This window comes from Balaenoptera borealis, assembly GCF_965194805.1.
Source record: "Balaenoptera borealis genome assembly, contig: HAP1_SCAFFOLD_712, whole genome shotgun sequence".
Taxonomy (NCBI): Eukaryota; Metazoa; Chordata; class Mammalia; order Artiodactyla; family Balaenopteridae; genus Balaenoptera; species Balaenoptera borealis.
The window spans coordinates 3,919-26,644 of record NW_028123488.1 but is presented as its reverse complement, the minus strand read 5'-3'; the positions used below and the strand labels follow the sequence as shown (position 1 = coordinate 26,644).

The following is a 22,726-nucleotide window of genomic DNA, read 5'->3' as shown; positions in this document are numbered from 1 at the left end:
AATCTTTCCATGTTCCGATTACCTGGTCTTTGTTGCAAAAACTCCTATAGTTGATGGCTCCTCCCTCTCCTTTTTGGATCAGTCCCTCAGAGAGAGCTGAGAGGCTGTGTCCCAGGCTTAAGTCCTCAGTTTTGCCCACCCAATAAAACATATTTCTCAACTTTGAGGTTGTGCATTTTTTTCAGTCAACATCATATATATGTTAAATATACATATATAGAATATATATACACAAATATACATATATATTAGTGTAGGGGGTAAAAACATGGACTTTTCCTTGTTATTTAACCACTCTGAACCTCAGTTTCCATTTCAGCAAAATAGACATATTAACAGGTCCTAAATCACAGTGTTGTCAGAAGGGCTAAACACACATAAAGCATGTACCCGCTGTCTGGCAAACAGTAGGAGCTCAACAAATGTTGTCCAATGGCAAGGCAGCCCTCAAGAGACCAGCGGTCAGTACGTGGTGGATATTATGATTATTGTTCATTTCTTTCAGGGGCAATCTGGAAGCGCAGAGGCAGAGGTTTGGAGGAATTTTAGGGGGTCCACACAATACACCCAGGTGGGAACAACACAGATCCCCTGAGTGGGGTTCGGGGAGCACACCTCAGCAGCCCTGGCCCTTCCTGCTCTCTCAGTTGGGAGGGTCTCAATGCTGGACTTTGTATTTTCAAAAGATGGCCCGGGCCTTCTTCAGAGAAGAGGAGGTGACAGACAGCAGGATGATGGCTGATGAAGGTGTGGGATGATGAGCGGAGAGTCAGCTTGTACCAGAAACATCAACACTCAACCAATGCCTGGCTCTACTTCCTCACCTGTTGATTGATGACTAGGCTTTATCTAGTTTCAGGACGAGAGTAAAACACAAGGATTCGAAATAGAGTCACAGGTGTAGAAAACAAACTTATGGTTACCAGGGGGGGAAAGTGGGGAGGGGAGAGGGATAAATTGGGAGATTGGGATTGACATATACACAACACTACCTATAAACTAGATGACTAATCAGGACCTAGTGTATAGCACAGGGAACTCTACTCAGTACTCTGTAATGACCTGTATGGGAAAAGAGTCTAAAAAAGAGTGGATTATATGTATATGTATAACTGCTTCACTTTGCTGTACACCCGGAACTAACACAACATTGTAAATCAACTATACTCCAATAAAAATTTAAAAAAACACACGCAAGGATTCTCCAAAGATCTTATGTTTGGACCTGATTCCTAGATCTTCTTCTGGGAATTGGGGGTGGGAGGAGAGAGAGTAAAGGAAACAGTGGGGTGGGGCGGGGGGACGTGCATAGGGAAATGAGCGCTTCATGGTGGAAGCACTGAAGCACCACAAAAGGAGTCCCATCGATCCTGGAGAAATCCCCTCACGTCCCCTCCAGGAAAACTTCAAAACTCAGGACTGTCGATTCAGCGCACCTGAAAAAAACAGAGCAGATGGACGTCAGGACCCCGTTGGGATCCTGCAGCTCCATGGCTGCGGCCCCAGCAGTTTTGAGGGCAAACAGCTTACTCCAGAGTATTGATCCAGCCACAGCAAGGTGCAATCTGCTTAAAAAAAAAAAAAAGAAAAAAAAAGTCTGTTTGAGAAATAGACCCACAGACACAGAAAACAAAATTTCGGTTACCGAAGGGGAAAGGGTGAGGGGAGGGATAAATTAGGAGTGTGGGATTAACAGAGACACACAGATATATGATATATGTAAAATAGATGAACAACAGGGTCCTACTGTAGAGCACAGTATTACTGTGCTCAATATTACTCAATATCTTGCAATAAACGATAATGAAAAAGAATCTGGAAAAGAATATATATATACATATGTATGTATGTATACGTATGTATGTGTGTATGCATAACTGAATCACTTTGCTGTACACCGGAAACCACCAACAATGTAAATCAACCATTCTTCAGTTTAAAAAAATAATTTAAAAATAATTTTAAAGTCTGTGTATGTACAGCAACCCTACCCCGTCAAGCCGGGAAGACAAACAGCAGTTAAGCGTAGACAGAGGCAACCCACCACATTGTCCCCAGCACGCAACTCCAGACATGGTCAGAAGCCTTTTACTGCCTGAGAGTTTTAGCACATGAGGGGGAAGCTTTTCAACTCAATTAGCATTCAATGGTCCTGATGCTCAATCACAGGGATCAGCTGGGAAGTTACTAAAGCCATTACCAAGGGCTGGAGTCGCCAGCTGAGTTTGAAATGTCAGTGCCTTTCCCCTGACACCACCTCCCCTCTTCCCACTGTCCCTCCCAACCAGAGGTCCTGATAATTTGGTAACCTTTCACAACAGCAGGGAGTCATCCTTCAGTCTTGGGATCAGGGACTCTGAAATACCCAAGGAGTCAATTACAGCTTGGCTCTGTCCCTGGGAAAAGAAAGCAGCATCCGAGAGGTGGAAGGAATTGGGGTCCTGGGCAACGCGGGCACGTGAGTTCCGAGGCGCCTTCTCCCAGATGCTGCCTGCATCCCACCAAAGCTTCCGAGGAGACCACAGCCTGTAGGGGTAGAAAGAAGAGCCTGGGAAGACCCAGCTCAAGGTTGCTCTAAGCAAAAGAGAATATGAATGGAGAATTGTCTCGAATTAGAGGAGGATTGCGGGAATGTAACCCTTTGTATTCTAAAGACCTGACAGTGAATTGGTAGGTAGGTAGGACCTTGGCTAGTTGTTAATCAATACCCATTGGCCCTTTCTCTTTGCTGCATCCAGATTCCCTTCGACAGCCCCCTTGCCTCTGGGTGGGGCCCTGGGACGAGCCCTGACCAGTGGACCATGCGCAGAAGTGGCTCTGTCCTCTCTGGGCAGAAGAGGCCAAGAGCGTGCGTGCCTTCTCCAAGCTCCCTTCTTCCAGCGCCGGGGCTCCGAGGACCTGAGGAAGGTGACGCCACAATGTTGAAGGACCCTGAGTCCCTCACATCTGCAAAGAACAGAGTCTCCCACTCCAACCCTAGCCAGTAAATCGAGCAAGAAAGAAGACTTGAACCTGTATGGATGAAGAATGTCGCCTGCCCTATCAGTCAACAGAGTGTTGCAGCCATCAAGCCATCATCAGCCATGGCAGCCATCCCCGATGGTGCACCCGGAGGGGATTCAGGATGGAGAAAAGCAGGATGCTGGCTCTAGATAGTTCAAATGCACATCAAAGGAAGGATTCCAATGAGCCCAGACTCCTGCCTCTTCCCGTACATAGAAAAATGCTAAATTCATTGACTTGAGATGTCTGGTTTTTCTTTAATTAACAGTAATCTTTTGATGTTCCGACTACCTGGTTGTTTGGGGGTTTAATGTTTTGTTTTGTTTTGTTTTTGCAAAACTCCTATATGTCCTGGTTCCTCCCTTCCCTCTTCAGTGCAATCTCTCAGAGCGATCTGACACTGCCTCCCAGGCTTAAGTCCTCAGCAAGTCCACCAAAAAAAAGAAGATTCTCAACTTTTAGTTGTGCATTTTTTTCAGTCAACACCTGCTAAGCCACTGAGATTTTAGGTTGTTTGTTAGTACAGCTACCATCAGTTATCCTGACTGACAAAATGACATAATCAGAATTACAAACAAAAATATCCATCATATATATATATATATATATATATATATATATATATATATATATATATATATATATATATATATTTATAAACAACAAAATAACTGAATTAACTGTCCAAAAAAGGGAGCTGGTTAAATAAAGGATGGTACACGATACAGCCGTTAAGACACGTCTTTAAAATGATGCTAATGACATAGGGATACGATAAAAAGTGAACTTATTGTTTTTTATACTGCAGAGTAGTAACCAAAAAGTAATTGTAAAATAATTTAAGTACTTTGCTTAGAGTCTTTGAAGGGGATTTATGGATCACAGATTTTTTTTTTTTAATTCTCCCTTTCCCGTCTTACCACAGCACTTGCTCCCACACTTCCTTCTTCAAATATTCGTGCACAAAATCCCCGCCACTAGCCTACTTACCTCTAGCCTCCCCTTCCTTTTTTCCCCCAATACTGTACCCCCAAAACTAAAGGACAGTCCACCATGCAGAAAAGGAAGAATAGGTGGAAGGAGGGTAAGACTGCTAACAGTCATACATCAACAATGCTCACCCAGAACCTCTGGCAAAAGGAACTTCATTTTTCTACATCTTTCCAGAATCAGAATCTTGCTCACCTCTGGCCCAGGCTCAAAGGGAGCTCTTGTCGTCAGAGAAAAATTAAGGAGTTCTCCACTGCCTGTGAAAGTAACTGACGATGCTTTCTGATACATTGCAGGCACGGAGAGAGAGCATGTTTAGCTTAGTCAAGGCCTCTTTTATGACATGGAAAGAAAAGAGGTCAAAGTTACATTAAAATGAAGAATCAAAGAGTTCTTTGATTTTTGAAAGAAATCATTAATTGCATGACTTTTGATCAGACTGCATGTCTTATCAAATCTGGAGCTCATACTTGCACGTGGATGAATAATACAAGAGTCCCCACAAGATCCCTCTCCTCTGCAGCCCCATGTTTTTCTCCCTTTGGCTGGTGACAGTGGTTTTGTTCCTCTACGTGAGTTGGATGGGTTGGGAATGTGTCACTTTGAAGAGAAGATGCCCTAACACCTGTCCATAAAAAAGGCAGAGTTCTGGTTACCTCAGCTCTCCCATCCATTCTGGGCACCCACTCAGGGCTCCAAAATGATCTTGTTGGCTGGGCCTTCACAGTAGATAGGTGTGAATTAAATGACGAAGCTCTGGGCTGCGTCAGACAGAGGGGGCAAATCATAGTGTCTGATAGGACAGGTATTTTGCCTGTTTTTAAATTTCTACACAATGGGGGATCCTTTTCTAGGCTGACCCATCTGGAAGTTGCTTTCCCCGCCCCCCCCCACCAGGTATCAAATTCAGCCTCAACAGAACATGGGCCCTCAGAGATGCCACAAACATAGAGACCCCAGAATGAGAAAAAGGAGAGCGCTGTAAACCTGGATCTCAAGGAGGACAGAAACAGGCATTTTGCAGACAGCATGAAAGGAAAGCACAGAAAATGACTCCACTTAAAACAGAATTTTGAAAACAAAAAACAAAAAAACAAAAAACAGAATTTTGAGCTACAACAGCTCCGGGGACTTGAATTCTCTCCAGTTAGTAAATACATAGTTTGCACCATCTTACCACAGAATAATCTGAGATAAGATGAGAGACAGGGTACTAAAGATCGACAAAACCTAGATTTTGAGTGAGGAGGACTCTGAAATGGGCAAGAATAGAGACATCTGCACTCAATACAAAAAGCTGAGAGTTTTGTCCACCCTTGTGAGGAAGGTATTAAGAACCTCAGTAAAGGGGCTTCCCTGGTGGCGCAGTGGTTGAGAATCTGCCTGCCAATGCAGGGGACACGGGTTCGAGCCCTGGTCTGGGAAGATCCCACATGCCGCGGAGCAACTGGGCCCGTGAGCCACAACTACTGAGCCTGAGCGTCTGGAGCCTCTGCTCCGCAACAAGAGAGGCCGCGATAGTGAGAGGCCCGCGCACCGCGATGAAGAGTGGCCTCCACTCGCCGCAACTAGAGAAAGCCCTCACACAGAAACGAAGACCCAACACAGCCAAAAATAAACATAATAAATAAATAATAAAAATTTTTTACAAAACACCAAAAACATAAAATCTGGAAAAAAGTTGAACACCTATATACGCCCTGCAGACTTTACATTTAGTATTTTGAAGGAAAAAAAAAAAACAAAGAACCTCAGTAAAAATGATTTAGAGTCTTCAATTACTCCTTTTCTTAGTAAAAGTGGAGGGAGATAAACAACCTTAGTAATCGTTACGGATAATATCCGGACTATGGGTGTGTCACTGGCAATCTCAGAAAGTGGGTCTCTCTTGCCCTCCTGGGGCCCCTGGGGCTGTGCCAGCCCACCGGCACGCCCCACGTGGGGTGTCTGCTAGACTAGGGCATGGGTGGGGAGGCCCAGGTGTGAGGGGCCAGGTAGAGTACCTCTGCCTCCCCCCTGATCTCCTCCACAAAACTGCCCCTCCTCCTGAAGCCTGACCCCCAAGTCACACGTTCCTTATCATGACCTCACTGGGTAGTGATGACCTCACCGGCCTTCTAACAGTTTCCATGGCCGCGTAACTGCCAACGTGCTGCCCTCAGAGAAACTTCCCTGACAGTTCTCCACCAGATACCAATCTCTTTGGTTGTCTGAGTGAGAATGTGTGACTGGATCGTCTATATTAACTCAGACCTGTGCTCTGTTCCATGGGTGGGCAGTGCGGCAGGTACACCGAGACCGCCCGGAGGCATGGTGTACACACAATCTCACCTGGCTGCCTCATGTTCCTGTGGGGTTTGCCCACTACGTATACCTGAGCGCGTTCCCAGCTGTAAGTAATACCAGTGACCTGGGACACCTTCAGGGACCCACAGTGCTCACTGCTGAGGACAAGTGAAAGGTCATCCCTGGACAAGTGTGCAGGATGGTCCTGATCTTTATAAATGTAGCTTCCCCTTTGGGCTACAGGATGCTTCCATTCAGACCCTTTCCTGATTGGCCTCTTAGCAAAAGACAAGTGCATTTTTGTTGGCAAATGGTAAATGGAGCAGTTTGAGGAAGAGGGCCACTCCTGAAACACACCTTCAAACCCAGGCACCTCTGTGCTGTCATGGAGACATCTATATCGGTGCCCTCAGACACATCCCATCCTGAGCTGCTGAGTACTAGGGGAGAGGGTGGTGCCATATTGATGGGAAGACTGGAAGCACCAAGAGGGATGTTGAAGTGCTAATGAGACTGGGGGGCTGAGGAGATGGTGTCCCAGGAGGCTGGGTTGATGTGAGCCTAGACTTGGTACCCAGAACGCGGTTCTCAGTCTCCTGATCACTCTGCCTCAGTACTTGGCCTTGTTCTAATCTACATAAAAGTATCAGAGGGCTAGAGTTCAGTGTGGTGGAAACAGGCAGTATAAATGGGGCCCAAGAGGGGTTGCCAAGGTGGGAGGGGTTCTTCACCAATTTACATTAGATTATTTTTTTCCAAAACTTGAAAGACATTTCCATTAAAGCCTCAGAAGTGACAGACTGCAAGAAATGTTTTCTCTGTTGTGGAAGGGAGAGATGGAGAGGCTCATGATTGCAATGACTTTCGGGTTCTACTGTTTTCCCTGGAAACGGTGAAGAGACTTGCTCATGTGCTGCAGCCGTAGGCTCTAGGAATTGCTTTTGCAGCCAGTGTCCCTTCCCTAGGGACTCATAGAGGTGATGGGCCAAGGCTGTGTTTTGGATGTCAAGTCGATTAAAGGTCTTCAGCCAGAAACTGGGAGAGACATGAGAGAGGGAAATTCTGGCAGGAGACTGTGTACAGCAGAAGTGACTGATCAGTTCTGATTTTCTTTGCAGCAGCAGTGGCTCCCGTTTCTCCTCCTACCCCTGGTCAGTACCATGTCCCCTACCGAGGGTGTGGAGAAACGCAGTTGGGCTGGCATGGGGAGACATACTGCCTGGTTGGTGGCTACCGGGCCTACGGGGATGTTCCTTTGGCCACGCCAGCAACGGTGGAAGCAGAGAAGCCAGTTCCCAGACGTGCTCCCAAGAGAAAGCGCGCTCTGGAAGAGTCAGACGAAGACCTGGGTTGCCCCAGACCCAAAATCCGGCGATTGGAGCATTCAAGCAGCTTCGGACTAGAAGGTGCTTTGATTCTCAAGCAGGGTGGCCCAACCTCTGGGCACATCCCCTCTGCAACAGCCCCAGTAAACCAATGTCCCATCCTTACTTGCTCAAGGTCGGCAACAGGGAGTCCCCTCCTAAAGAAGGTTCTCTCGCATTGCCACTCTCTCAAAGGCTGCCCCCAGTGTGGTTCCCTCCTGTGGGCCTGATCAGCCTTAGGGCAGAGTTGTCTCTTTCCTTCTCTGAGTCGGACCAAATCGTCTTAGTAACACCTCTTCACAGTGGTGACCATGTGTTTCACGGGGGCTGCTGCTGAGCCTTTATCTCATCCTTTCACGGTGGAGAGAGGGAGAATTATAATGATTTTTACTTCTAGGGGAGAGGGTGGTGCCATATTGATGGGAAGACCGGAAGAACCAAGAGGGCTGTCGAAGTGCTAATGAGACTGGAGGGCTGAGGAGATGGTGTCCCAGGAGGCTGGGTTGATGTGAGCCTAGACTTGGTACCCAGAACGCGGTTCTCAGTCTCCTGATCACTCTGCCTCAGTATTCGGCCTTGTTCTAATCTACATAAAAGTATCAGAGGGCTAGAGTTCAGTGTGGTGGAAACAGGCAGTATAAATGGGGCCCAAGAGGGGTTGCCAAGGTGGGAGGGGTTCTTCACCAATTTATATTAGATTATTTTTTTCCAAAACTTGAAAGACATTTCCATTAAAGCCTCAGAAGTGACAGACTGCAAGAAATGTTTTCTCTGTTGTGGAAGGGAGAGATGGAGAGGCTCATGGTTGCAATGACTTTCGGGTTCTACTGTTTACCCTGGAAACGGTGAAGAGACTTCCTCATGTGCTGCAGCCATAGGCTCTAGGAATTGCTTTTGCAGCCAGTGTCCCTTCTCTAGGGACTCATAGAGGTGATGGGCCAAGGCTGTGTTTTGGATGTCAAGTCGATTAAAGGTCTTCAGCCAGAAACTGGGAGAGACATGAGAGAGGGAAATTCTGGCAGGAAACTGTGTACAGCAGAAGTGACTGATCAGTTCTGATTTTCTTTGCAGCAGCAGTTCCTTTGGCCACGCCAGCAAAGGTGGAAGCAGAGAAGCCAGTCCCTAGACATGCTCCCAAGAGAAAGCGCGCTCCGGAAGAGTCAGACGAAGACCTGGGTTGCCCCAGACCCAAAATCCGGCGATTGGAGCATGGTGCCAGGAGGTAGACCCCACAGCATCTTGCTGGCTGAGGCACTCTGAAGAGAGGGCAATGGTTTAACTGCCTAAGGCAGCGAATGCCTCTTCCTGCAGTGACCCACCCCGTCCCCCCACTGCCCACTGCCACAGATCACAACCTGCGTCGTTCTGTCTGAGCCTTCCTCAGCCAGGAGCCTCCTGCCACACTAAATGGCCAAAAGCAAGGAGCCTCAGAAACTGAGGTTTGAAATGACAGTCTGCCCTGAACATCCCAGGGCTGAAGCTGGCCTGGAAGAAAACGTGACGTTCCTCTGCTCAATCCTCAGGGGCCCCTTTGTCAGCTGAAGACAGAAAAGTCTGCACTCTGCGAGCCGAGAAGAATGCAGGAGCAGAGACAGGGTGCAGAGAAGCCTTAGCAGGCTACCACATGGGCTCCTGCTCTGAGCCAGTGTCAGCGGCCACCACCACAAACCAGGGGGGAGCTGGGTTTTTTGAAACTGAAAGCAGCAATCTGTGGCTTCCCAACGAGCCTCCTGCCTGGGGTCTCAGGAGGCAGGATAGAGAGACCCAGGAAGACCTGCTCCCTGAAGCAAGAACAGGATGGAGAGTCAAGCAGCACGCACCCTGCCCCGAGGTTCACATGCTCCTTTATTCCCAGCCCTTTCTGTCCCCAGGGGGGTCCCTTACTGCTCAATGTTTTTCTGTAACAGACTTCTAGGGTCGCCAGTGCTCACACTTAGGTCACTACCCCTGTGCTAGGCACTCCTGCTACCCAGGAAAGGTTCCAAAGGCGGAACAGCTCCGGGGGTGCCAGGGATCAGAGCAAAAACTGGAGAGGCTGGGGATGAAGGAGTTTGGGCACAGTCCCTAAAGCATCTCAGTGGTTGAGCTTCTGTGAGAAGGCACATCCCCTCTCTCTCTCTGTGTGTGTGTGTGTGTGTGTGTGTGTGTGTTGGAGGGAGGGGGTCCCCAGAGGAGGCAGCTAGGGGGAGGGCCTGAGGCTGGAAATGGGGAGTGGCGTGCGGCCTCTGAGCAAGCACAGGCACTTAGCCCTTGAGGTTTCTGGGAAAGCTAGAGTCACAAGGGCCTCGAGATAAGGCAAGTGTAGCAGCAGAACCCAGGTGCCAGGTCTTTCCTCAGAACCTATACTTCTTCACGAGGCCAGGCCTTCCATGCTGAGGTAGGAGGGATCCTGGCCAGAAGGTCGGCCAGCAGCCCTGGGAGGAAGGTTGCTGCGATGGGGGCTCTGCTGCCATGGAAATGACTTCATTTCCTTCCACTCAAATAGCCTACTGACTGGGTTCCTGCTCTGCTGAGGAAAAGGGTCGTTGACTCTCCCCAGAAGGTGTTCAGTTCACATCCCAAAAGTCCCTCTCTTCAGGCCCTGGGGAGGTGTAGCAGCTCCTGAGGGCGCTCTTTCCTGAGGCTGGCTGCCAGAAGTGTGTGTGGGGGGGGGGGTTCCTGAGAGTTCCCGGGTGCTGGTTGAAGTCCCCAGAGAATGGTCATGCAGGTTGGGGAGTCAAGTAGGTGGAGAGAGAAGGTCGGGGGCAGAGGGCCCCTTCCTGAATCCAGAGCTCACAAGGTTCCCCCCCCCCCCATTTCCAGAAACTCTCTCTTCCCCCACACCAGCCCACATGGCCCCGTACCGGGAAACCGGGAGCCCAGAGCACCTGTGGCCGCAGAGACACTGGCACGCAGCCCTCGGAGTGGGCGGGGCCGGCTGCAGGCAGATGGGGACGCGGTGTGCTCCCGGGAGGCCTCGGGCTGAAGGTGGCCCTCTGAGAGAAGCGGCCCAGCTTGGCCAGGAAGGTTAGAGGCGGGGGAGAGCAGCCTAGGGCGCCCCCTCGGAGCAGTGGGAGTGGGAAGAGGCGCAGGGGCGGAGGGAAGCCGCGACGGGAGGCGAGTGGGCTCTCAGCAGAGGCCAGCTTAGCCCGCGGGAGCTGCCTCGGAGCAGGGGGCGGGAGGGCAGTGCCGCCCCGGGGCTGCCGGGCTTCGCGGATCGCGGCTCTCCGCACACACGGCTCGCAGGGCCCTGTGACTCTGTATCCCCTCCCTCACCCCGCCCCCCTCGCGAGGCCGCGCCGCTGGGTGGCCTGTGTGGACGGGCACAACCCCATCGCCCGCCCCTCCCACACCCGCCTCTGCCCACCCGCCTGGCCCTGCGCAGCTTGCGGCCCGGGGGCCTCGAAGGTCCCCGCGCACTCAGCCAGCGGCCTCTGCTGTGTCTGCTGCTGCTGCTGCTGCGTCTGCTGCTGCGGCCGGGAACCCGCGTCCAGACCACGCCGGGCACCTCCAGCACCCCGAGTCCGCGGGAGCGCACGCGGGCCCTGAGGCGGGACTTCCGGCTTGTGGACGGGGGGGGGCTGCAGTGTGTGCGGGCTGGTGGGGGCCGGTGGGGGCCTAGCCTGGCCCTGGGCAGGGGAGGAGGTCCGGAGCATGCAGAGCTAGTGGGGAGGCTCCCTCACACCACCCCTGGATGTCCTCTCCATCATCTATGGATGCCCTCCCCCTTCTCTGTCATCCCCTCCCTGGTGGGAACCCCTCAGCCCAGGCCTCAGCTGCTCCTAGTATAGTCTGTGTGACAGTGTGAGGTGGGGGACCCCCAGGCTGGCCCAGGCCAGGCAATGTGTCCTGCCTGATCCCAAGACCTAAGGAGCCCACCCATTTGCCTTGACCTCCCTCCAGCCACAACGACATGCCCCTGGGTCCTGAGGCAGTTTTACCACAATGGGCTCCAGGATGTTAATCTGTGCAATTTCAGCCATGGCCAGACCAGCTTGGACAGGCTGAAAGACGGTCTCGTGGGTGCCCAGGTACCAAAGGGACACACAAGGTGCCACCATGGCTGCTGGGGAATGTGGGGCAGTTTGGGGGCCTCAGAGACCACAGGTGAGTCACACTGGAACTAAGTTACCATAGTGGCCTAGAAAGTGCCATGCCATGGATGCTGGGGGCTACAGGGGTCACAGTGAGCCAACCTGACGGGCATCCAAGTACCACAGAAAAAGCAACGCATTCCATGTGACTTCTGGGCACAGTGAGTGCTGTGCCAGCTGAGGAGGCTATGAGAAGCCCAAGGAGTTCCAAAGCCCAAACCGAGCCCTGGCCTTCCCTCAGTTCTGGTCAGCCTACGCCCCATGCCAGACCCACGAACGGGATGCTGTGCGCCTCACCCCGGATCAAACTGACCTCATCCGCCTCATGTGTGCCTCCTATTCTGAGCTGGAGCTTGTGACCTCACTTAAAGGTAGACGGGGGACTTGCCTGGTAGTCCAGACGTTAAGACTCTACGCTTCCACTGCAGGGGGCTCGGGTTTGATCCCCGGTGGGGGAACTAAGAGCCCTCATGCTGCGCGGCACGACCAAAAAAAAAAAAAAAAAAGGTAAACAGACTGGTGGTGGTAGGTGCTAGGGACTTCAGTAAGCTACCCCTGCCTCTGAAAATGATCATCTGACCTACCTGCCCCCAGCTCTCAACAATACCCGGAAGTTGGCTTGCCTCATTGGTGTGGAGGGCGGCCACTCACTGGACAGTAGCCTCTCCATCTTGCGTACCTTCTATGCGCTGGGTGTGCGCTACGTGACACTCACCCACACCTGCAACACGCCCTGGTGAGCGCAGTGCAGATGGTAAGGGCCCAGTGAGGCAGGGATCTGCCCAAGATCACGCTGGGGCCCAAAGCAAGTTTACCCCTGGGATCCGCCCTGAACCTGGGGTGGGGAGGGGAATGGAGGTTCGCAGAACAAGACTGAATCCCCAGAAGGGCCCTCCTACTGCCAGGCACAGCCCAGTTTGGGTCCCTCCTCTTGCACCAGGGAGTTGCAGGTGTAGACGGTTCGACAGAACCTCTTTCTAGGCTCTTGTAGCCAAGTCATGGCCACCAGTCAGACTGCCTCCTGGCCATCCTGCAGGGCACAGAGCTCAGCAAAGGGGATCCACCCCTTCTACAGCAATGTCAGTCGGCTGACCGGCTTGGGCGAGGTAAGGACCCGGGTTCCATACCCTGCCCCACATGAATGTACAGCCCCGCCTGTTCCCTCCAGATAAATGCACACAAGGTAAATGCAGCCCTGATGCCCTCTCCCCATCCTGTCCCTGCAGAAGGTGGTGGCAGAAATGAACCGCCTGGGCATGATGGTGGACTTGTCCCATGTCTCGATGCTGTGGCACGGCGAGCCCTAGAAGTGTCACAGGCACCTGTCATCTTCTCCCACTCAGCTGCCCGGGGTGTGTGCAAGAACACTCGGAATGATCCTGATGATATCCTGCAGCTTCTGGTGAGAGACTGCCCTGGCCCTCAAACCTAAAGCAAGAGGTTCAAACCGGGAGCCCTTGAACCCGAGCCTCTTCTCCCTCAATTTCCTCAAACCCCAGGTTAAATATCTTCTGCCCCCAAAACCCACGGTCCACAGCCCCTGAACTCCTGAGCCCTAGGTGGGGGTCTAGGTGGTAAGATACTCCACCACACCCGGAAACCCAGGGCCAAGACACCACCCAGACCAGGGCTGCGGCTCCTCCATTCACACAAACCCAGAGAGGAGACGACTCTGACCTCAACACCTTCCTCACAGGGGCCGAGAGAGTGAACAGGCAGCTGGCTGTGCTGGGGGCCAAGCTGACTGTCCACCGGTCCGCCCCTGCAGAAGAAGAACGGTGGCATCGCGATGGTGCCCTTGTCCGTGCGGGTGCTGCAGTGCAACCCGTTAGCCAACGTGCCTACTGTGGCAGGTGAGCCTCACCCTGGGCTCTCTGAAAACTCTGATTTGGAGCTGAAGCTGGGTCCAAACTTGGGGAGGACTTCAGAAGAGCCCCAGTGGCTTGACCCTCCTGTTGGCAATAGGTACAGCTCCCAAAAACCCAGTAACGGACGGTACACAGCACCTTGGTGCCATGTGGAACTGGAGCCACGGAATCAAAACTGCGGTACTGATGGGTAGCAGGGAGGCTGTCAGACACAGAGCCCGGGTGCTGCCCATCTGTGCCTCTGCAGGGGCTCCTAAAGCGCACTGCCCCTACCTCTGGCCAAGGGACTGGACAGCTCCTTAGGTCTCTGGGGTCTTCATCAGTTGTACTCTTGTTCCTCTCTCATCCTCCACACCCGGGGAAAGGAGCCCCCACAGGTTCTCAAGGAGACTGGGAGGCAGGGTGAATCGTGGGTGGGAAATGGCCCAAACAGGGGGCTCTGGGGTCCACTCCAAATCTGAAGTCCAGTCTAGAGCCAGCTGGGATCACTTCAGATCAAACCTCAGGGCCCTCGAGTTGGTACTCTCGGTGCCAGGCCACGAAGGAACTGGACTGTTTGGCCTACAGGCTGCAAAAAGGGGAATCAACAGAGGCCAGTCATCACCCCCACCCCTGCCCTGGAAGCCCCACACTGCTGACTTCCCATTCTTCAGATCACTTCGACCACATCAGGGCAGTCACTGGATGCAAGTTCATCGGGATTGGCGGAGATTATGACGGGGCTGGCCGGTGAGTGCTTCCCCACGGCTTGTCTCGGGCTGGCTGGGCAGCAGTGGGGCTTTCACAGCCACCGTGCCCACCACACTGTGGTCCTCATGGCCTTGACCATAGCCTCAGGTGTGCTGGCCCAACTGGTATCTCCCCTCTCCCAGGGTCTGCTTCCTGGGCTCTCCTGTCTGCTTGGCCCTACTCTAGGTCATCATATTTGTCTAAAACACCACACAGAGCTCATCTGCCCAGCATCTGCGCCCATCCAGTGCCAGCAGACCCACGGCCTCTGAGCAGACTCTTCGCAAGGTCTGGGCTGGGCTGACCATCGTCTCTGCCTGCAGCTGGGTCTGTGCATGCAGGGGGGTCAACCCAGTTCTTAAAAAGCTTTTCTTCTCTTTATAAATGGAGGCAAAAATTGCATTCAGTGAAAGGCATAGATCTTAACAGTACAATTCAATGAGTTTTGACGAATAGTCGAGGCGCTCTTGGGGCCTTCCTTTGAAGGATGAAGAGCAGGAGTGAATCATTTACTCTCTCCAAGTCTCCATTTTCCATATCTGACCAGGGCTGGGGTTCAGTGGACCCTGGACACATAGGGCTCTGGTTCTGACTCAGGACCAGGGAACAGGTCTGAGGCCCAATAGCTGGCTGGCTGGCGGCCACACAGGTTCCCACAGGGGCTGGAGGACGTGTCCATATACCCGGTACTGATAGAGGAGTTGCTGAGGCGTGGCTGGAGTGACGAAGAGCTCTGGGGTGTGCTTCGAGGAAACGTGCGGCGGGTCTTCAGACAGGTGGAACAGGTATGCTGGGCTGGGCAAAAGAGTAGCTCTGAGCAGGTGGTCTGAGCAGGTGTACGTGGGGGTGCTGTGAGAGGTGCTGCCCGCTGACTGCCGCCTCCAGGTACGGGAGGAGAACGAGGGACAGAGTCCCTTGGAGGATGACTTCCCAGATGAGCAGCTGGGCAGCTCTTGCCGCTCCGTCCTCCCACGTCTGCATCAGAGAGAGGATCTGGCTCCAGACCAGAAACTAACCAGAGCTGCGGTTCGTGGGAATCCCATTTTGTCACCTAAGTGGTCATTCTCAAAATCTTGCCCCCACATGGGCCCAGGCCTCACAGTTATTGCTGCCTTCCCAGTCCTCATTGTTTGGCTCTGGTGATCCAGTTAATCCTGCCAGATGTCACTTTGGCAGCCACAGATACCCCCCAAAGTTTCCTTGCATGCGAGCACAAACATTTCCTATGTATTATTCTCTTCTGATAATTCTTTCAATGTATCCCTTCTGGCTTTGTGCAAAGCGATTCTTTGTTTTGTACACGGGGACCACATCTGGGAAAACATCGCCGCACCCTCATAAGTGACAGGGGGAGACCCGAACTGGCCAAGCCATGACAGGAGCTCGCCGCTGCTGAGCTCTACAGATCCCGCCCCTTCCACACAGTTCGCCAATTCCGCGGCGAGCTCATCTTTCTTGATGTTCTTCCCTTAGGAGACGTGTACAATGCAGCAGGATTCTCAACCCGTTCCCCGTGGTCACTTGTGCTAGATGGAGCTTTGCAGTGTTCTGTGCCGGCCGTGGGCCGCTGGTGGAACACTGTGTGACAACTGCCTGCACAGGACTTCAGGGTTCATGAAAAAATGTCTGTCTTCCCAGCCTGACGCTGCTGAAAACCACGCTTTCCAGAGAAGGAGAGAGATCCAGCTGGTCCACACCTGCATACACATTTGTTGACATGTGCAGAGGACAGCAGGCTCTAGCAGGACCCACATCAGCCTAAATTCAAGAACTCCGGTGCCAGCCCTTGACAGCAGCTGAAGGGGGGTTTACAAGAGATGCAACCTCGAACCATACCCTAGGCTGAATCAGAGGTGCTGTTGGAAGAAATAGGCCGTTGTGTCACTTTCCCGAAGAGTTTGGCCACGAGAAAAGTCCCCCAGAGCCCAGCACTGTGGGAGAGGCCTCACCCACAGAGCAGGGCAAGTGTCCCAGGCAGGGTGCCCCGCGCCCGGCACCCCGCCAACGCAGCAGGAAGGTGCCCCCCCTACGCCCCAGACAACGGGAGCTCTCCCTTCCTCAATAATTGAGCTTCTCATCCAAAAGAGGTTCTCTTCCCACCCAAACATTAGAGCTTCTAAATATTTCAGGATCCCTGGGTTGTAGAGGGTCACTCGCCGTGCCCTTTGGATAAATGAAGCCAACGTCAGCTGCTTCTGGGCTGGCCTTGAACAAAACCATCAAGATGGAAAATCTCTGCTCCTGCCCTTCCTCCCGTCACCCCCCGTCAAGCCTTTCCTGCTGCATGCAATGACCCGGCTCTTTTGTGAGCAGGTGAAGAACACCCACGGTGCGTGCAGTTCTGTGGTCCCTGCAGAGATGAGGTGGGTGCGGGGGACCCTCAACCCTGCTGGCCTCTGCTGCCATCCCCAGGGCCCTTGATGTGGGCTTCAGCACAGCACAGCCAGCCTCAGGAGGCCTGTGGGACCACTGGGGCCCCGGTGGCGATCCCCTGGATGTTCCTGGGAACGCTCCCACGACTCCAAGGCCAGTCCTGCCAGCACCCAACTCCACCAAGCTGGCACTCCTTACCTTTTCCGGATTCCGTTCGCAGCTCCCTCCTCATACGCATTCTCAAAGCTTCCAAGAGGGGTGACCCCACTTCTCTGCTACAACTCCACCCTGAAGGCAGCCCCCGCCTGACAGCACCGCCCGCCCCCCCCCCCACCCCGGCAGGGCAGCCCTGAGTAGCTGCCCCTCCACGTGCACTGTCCGTTCCCAGGTCCCACGCCAGCCCGCCGAGGGGTGGAGCCTCCAGGAGAGCCGCTGTCCGCTCGCACTGCCCCAGCATCACCACCGCCACTTGCCGCCACTCTGCACTTGCCTCCTGTGTGCTTCCCCACCCCGGTCCCCTGCGTGGGTCCCCCGCTGCGCGTACACAAGCCTGTGCAGAGACAGAGCACAGCCACCAAGTCTGAGCCTCGCCGCTGACGTCTGTGCTTGGAGAGGCTGGAGGAAGCTGCTCCCCAGTCGGCTTCACCGCAGGGTCCTGGTACCCAGTCTGCCTCCAGCAGGGAGGTGATGGGACCCCACGGAAGGATGCCCAGAAGCTCTCCCGGCCCGCGGGGTCTGGGGCTGTTCAGCTCTCTAATGCTGGGTCCTTCGGAGATAAAGTCTTCAGTCACCTGCCTGGGCACCCCATCCCCTCTGAAGATACAAACTCAACCTCCTCCAGGGTCTTGGCCTGGAGGGAGGAGCCGCCCAGGGTCAAAGCCCATCCCTCTCTCTTCCCACCTCTAGACCTGTGGGAAGGGCTCAGGCTAAACTCCCGGTGCCTCTTCTCTCAAACCCTCAAATGATAAGAGAAGAGGTATGTCTGTCCACCTTGCAGGGTCCTTACTCCGCCTGCCAGTAGGCGACATGGTCCTGGAGGTGCTTCTTAAACTGCCAGTCTCACTGTCTTAGCCTCAGAGTTACACACGCCCAGGAAGGACCCCGGGTACACGGCGTCCCGTTACTCCCAACTCTACTCCTGAGCGTCAGGGTTAGCTGACAGCAGGCGACAACCCATTTCAGGGATTTCTCATTTCCAAGGGCTCTTGAATGCAGAAAGAGCCCTAAGAGTCAAAGGAATTTGGCTCCAGTGGTGAAGTTACAAGTCATCTGGCAAACACTTACAGCTGGAGGGCCAACTAAGCACCCCCTTAAATCTCACCACACAGACTCTGCTGATCCGGGCTGGCCGGTGTGGTTCTCCTAAGGTTGCTTGTGCTATCGATCATCTTGCTGTACCTCCCAGTTAAAGATACAGCCTTAGGAAGATGGCTGGACCCAGACCATCAGGCAATCATATTTACCCATTGACCTACCCTCTTCCTCCCTCCTTCCTCCCTCGCTTTGGAAGCTTTAGCGAAACATATTTCACTTCCCACTTTACAATGAAATCAGTAGCCTCTAAATAATGCACCTTGCATGGATAGGAGGGCAGGCAGTCTGCACACACACCTGTGCTGGTCGCTCTGCCCAGTGAAAGGGAGGAGCAGAGTATTCCCCAAGGGGCTTTCTCGGAGCTTCGGAGGCTGAAATTTGAGGGTTGACGGGGTGTACACGTCAGGAAGTGAAAGAGAGAGACTCCAGCTGCGGGAGAGGAGGGGAGAGACTCTCAGTGGTCTTCCTAGGTAGTGAGCTGTCGGAGCGAGTGGCATTCCTCCCCATCTCGCCCATGAAACTGTAAACACAGCACACGTCTCTGTGTCCTTTTCCTAACAATGGATTATTTTTTAAAATCTTTTAACTCTGTGTGTTGTTGTACAGGAGGGTCACTGAGGGATATATTTGAGGCTAGGACCCCTAACTCCATGAATAGCAAAGTTAATATCTGATGCAGCCAGGACGTTGCAAAGCCTCTTGGGACCCCAGGCACCCAGGATCGCTGTGCACGGAAGAGCCAGCTGCCCATTCGCTGCTCATCCCCCTGCAGGCTCCCCTGTCACTTGCTTACCTGGCCTCCTGTCTGGTATGTTCCCTGTTGCAGCTCACGGTGCTTGACTAACTGAGCCCGAAGCATTCAGAGCCTCTTCTGCTGGGTGCTGAGAGCACTGATCCCAAGAGCTGCACCACCAAAACAGGATTCTAAGGGTCGACAAAATGGGAAATCTCGCAGTTTATCCTCTTTCTAAGGACCCACTGTACTTTTTGTTAGTAAAGCCTCTTAGATAACCTTTAAGAAAGACACCTGGGTTTTTTTCCAAACTCACTCAACTTTTCCCATAATGAAATTTTTATTAATATCCCGCAGACTTGTGCTTCACAAAAACACTCAGGAAGTCTTTTCCAGAAGCGTATAGGTCGTGTCTGCAACAGTAGTTCTCGTGCAAATGCAGCAGTGAACTTTGCATGACTGTTTCAAGGATGTTTAATGAAAGCCAAGGGCATGATTCCTAAAATGCAATTCAGTGAAGATAATTATACAAGGAAATAAACTAATATGGTTCAAGTCATTGGCCTTCTGGTAGACCAGTGAGAGGCATCTGCCTCAGACTGCCTACAGGGGTGGATGGGGCGGGGGACCTTGGATGGTCACTCCTAAAGGGCACTCCTCTCCCAGACTTTGTAAGTACTAAACAGCCCACAATTCGAGGTTAGACTCTCAGAGGGAAATCAAAAGCACTGTTATCTTGCTTTAATAATTGAGGATAGGATCTATATGCTTTGGAGAGGAGAAAAGCAAATGGCAGAGATGCCATCCAAGTAGGAAACTTGGTGAGCTAATCAGTATTCTCCCCTGAATGGAAGTCTCTATCCTCCTCCAGGACTGAGGCAGGGACGGACTTGCCTGAGGTCATATAGTGAGTTGGTAAGAGGAGAAAGTCACATCCAGTTCCCAGACTCTGTTCAGTGATTACTCACCCTACCAACAACCCAAAGACCACAGCTCTTCTTGAATATCTTGAACTGAGTTGTGGGCTTGTAAGGTGCCCAGAAGTTTTGTATGGTTTTGTTTTATTTCTAGTAAGTAGCTGGAAGTCTGAGACCACGGTTGATGCACAACCAGAGGAAAGGGAAGGAAAAGAGGAAAAAGTACATGAAGTGCGTCCTCCTGAACTCTTGCTATTTTGGTTTCAAACTTCACTTCTCCGTACTCTAACCATGAAAATACCGATGGTCATGGTGATGGCAGTGGCTGTGATTTACTGAGCACCCACTCTGTACTCTGTCCCGTCTTAAGCAGGCTCTCTTGATTCTCATGCTGGTTCTGTCTCATTTTTCTGACTTTTAAACCTTGGAATGTCCCACCCACTCCTCTTCTCCATCCTCACTCACTCCCTTGATGATCTCATGCAGCCCCAAGATTGTTAATGAACTACGCACTGATGATCGTATCCCAGCCCCGGCCTCTCCCGGGGCCCCGGATGCTCACACGCCTCTGTCTACCCATCACCTCCACTTGGGTATCCAACAGACTACTGCTGCTTAATGCGCCTGAAGCCAAATTCTTGGTTCCTGCACCCCACAACCAAAGGGTTCTCCTTTCACCCAGTTCTCCGTTTCAATATGTGACAACTCCAGTTTACCCATCGTTCAGGACAAAATCTTTTTTTTTATTGCAAAAGTGTTGTTTCTTTTTTCTTAAATTTTTATGGGAGTAGAGTTGATTTACAATGTTGTGTTAGTTGCAGGCTTACAGCAAAGTGAATCAGTTATACAGATACGTATATCTGCTCTTTCTTAGACTCTTTTCCCGTACAGGCCATTATAGAGTATTGAGTAGAGTTCCCTGTGCTATACAGTAGGTCCTTATTAGTTACCTATTTTATACACAGTAGTGTGTACGTGTCAATCCCAATCTCAGGACAAAATCTCGAGGTGTCTCTTTGTGTCTCACTATTCACCCAACCCACCCCTCATACTAGCTCATCCTACAGGTTCTACCTACAGAATATTTCCAGATTCTGACGGTCACTTATCACCACGACCACTGCTGAAATCCAAGCTCTCTTCCTCTCTCACCTGGAGATGCAGTCACCTCCGACCTGGTCTTTTGGCTTCTCCACTTACAGTGTTGTTGTTTTCTTTATTGGAGTATAATTGCTTTACAATGTTGTGTTAGTTTCTGCTGTACAATGAAGTGAATCAGCTATAGGTATACATATATCCCCTCCCTCTTGGACCTCCCTCCTCCCCCCTATCCCACCCTTCTAGGTGGTCACAGAGCACCGAGCTTACAGTCTTAAAAGCTACTTTCCACTGAACAACCAGAGTGGTCTTTCTAAAATATACATCAGGTCATTTCTCTGCTCAAGGCCACCAGTTGTTTCCCATCTCACTTAGAGTAACCCTGCCAGGCTGTATGATCCAACCAGCCCCTGCGTACACACACACACACACACACACACACACACACACACACACACACACACACCCTCTCTGCCCTCTTCTCCTTGACCCCCACTTTCCCACCCCTCCAGCCACACAGAGCTTCTTCATGCTCCTTGAACTTGCCAAGCACTCTCCCACTCCAGCACCTTTGAACTAGCTCTTTGCCGTACCTGGACATCTATATGGCACCTCATTTTCTTCCAGGTTCTGTTGAAGTATCATCTTATCAAAGATGCCTTCCTTGACTGTCCTTTAAGAAAAGTCATCCCCACATGCATACACTGTCTCCCCTACCCCTCAGCCCGGCTTTATTTTTCTTCTAAGTATCATAACCACCTGACACAGATGTCATTGCCGTTTTCCATCTTCCCATGTTAGACTATTAACATCCGAAGAGGAGAGACTGTTCTGTTTACTGCTTGATTTCCAGCACCTAGAATACGCCAGAGTATGGATTTATATGTTTATATTATTTGTTAAATCAATGAGTGCAGGTACCGTGATCCAATTTTACAGATGAAGAAACAGAGACTCTTAGAAGCTGATTACCTGCCAAAGACCAGTAAGCGGTTAAGTTCAACCAGTAAGTTCATCAGACACTGGAGTCTTTGCCTTGGTGTCCAGTCCCCTGTGGTGCCACCACGTCCATCACATTCACAACAATAAGGCATCTCCTTCTCCCGACCTCTCTTCTGCTGCTTCCGGGAAACAACCTGCTCTCGGGAGGTGTGGTGGGGAAATGCACAAACCAGCAACAGGCAGAGAGAAGTACAGGGTGTGTGCGGTTTTATTGGTGCCACACACCCGGCCTCTTCTGTCTCTTGTAATCGAGTTGCTGAAATGTGTACGGCTGGCCCAGATTCCAGGGCACCTACTCCAGAGGAAAAGCGGGGCTTGCAAAGGAGGCTGGAGATGCCCACGGCCACTTTGCTGAGCCTCATCACACACGCTGCTCAGGCTTCTGGATTAATCATGAGATGTGGAAAAGAGCAGGAAATCTACCTCCGTAACTGCAGCTCAGCTGGGTTCCTTAGGACATTTCCCAGCAGGCAGAGTGATCCCCGCTTTGCCAGTACTGCAGGCCCATCATTAAGCCCAAGATCCGCCATCCCCTCCTGGGAACAGAGTGCCTGACTCGCCCTCCCACCAAGACCTGCCGGGGGAGCCAGTGGACGCCCCTGACCCAGAGCTGCCAACAGATGCCGCCGCCCACCTGGCTGCCACAGGATGGGGCCGGGAGGGGCAGGGCAGCTGGCCCCAGTCCGGCTTCCCGCTCCCCCTCCCCCGCCCCTCCCCCCCAGCGCTGACTCCCCCCAGCTCTCGTCAAACAGAAACAGCTCTGCTACTTACCAAGTGTAGCACCTTGGGCACGTTATTTAATCCAAGCCTCGGTTTCTGCGTGTAAAGTGGGGGTCAAGATCACGCTGACCTCCTAGGGCGGCTGTGAGACTGACCGAGACGAGGTCTACATGGCAGCCAGCACAGTGCTTGACCCGTGATGGAGCCGGGTAGGTGGCAGCTGTCATCAACACAGACTCAGAGGGCTGGCAGGGGT

The 22,726-nt window shown here is 52.2% G+C and overlaps 1 long non-coding RNA gene and 1 pseudogene across 2 annotated transcripts; one reads left to right on the top strand and one right to left on the bottom strand.

Annotated features, from left to right (window-relative positions):
• Nucleotides 1-507: 507 nt before the first annotated feature.
• LOC309621431 lies at nucleotides 508-18,809 on the bottom strand. Its single transcript, XR_014240016.1, has 7 exons — nucleotides 18,794-18,809; nucleotides 18,298-18,429; nucleotides 17,231-17,452; nucleotides 2,709-3,148; nucleotides 2,310-2,526; nucleotides 1,349-1,565; nucleotides 508-849 (listed from the first exon to the last, which is right to left on the bottom strand). It is a non-coding gene; the product is annotated as an uncharacterized lncRNA (long non-coding RNA).
• LOC309621424 (dipeptidase 2-like) lies at nucleotides 11,682-15,954 on the top strand (annotated as a pseudogene). Its single transcript has 9 exons — nucleotides 11,682-11,729; nucleotides 11,985-12,087; nucleotides 12,263-12,452; nucleotides 12,753-12,822; nucleotides 12,943-13,118; nucleotides 13,485-13,569; nucleotides 14,238-14,313; nucleotides 14,963-15,098; nucleotides 15,199-15,954. The product of its transcript is annotated as a dipeptidase 2-like (transcript).
• Nucleotides 18,810-22,726: the final 3,917 nt, after the last annotated feature.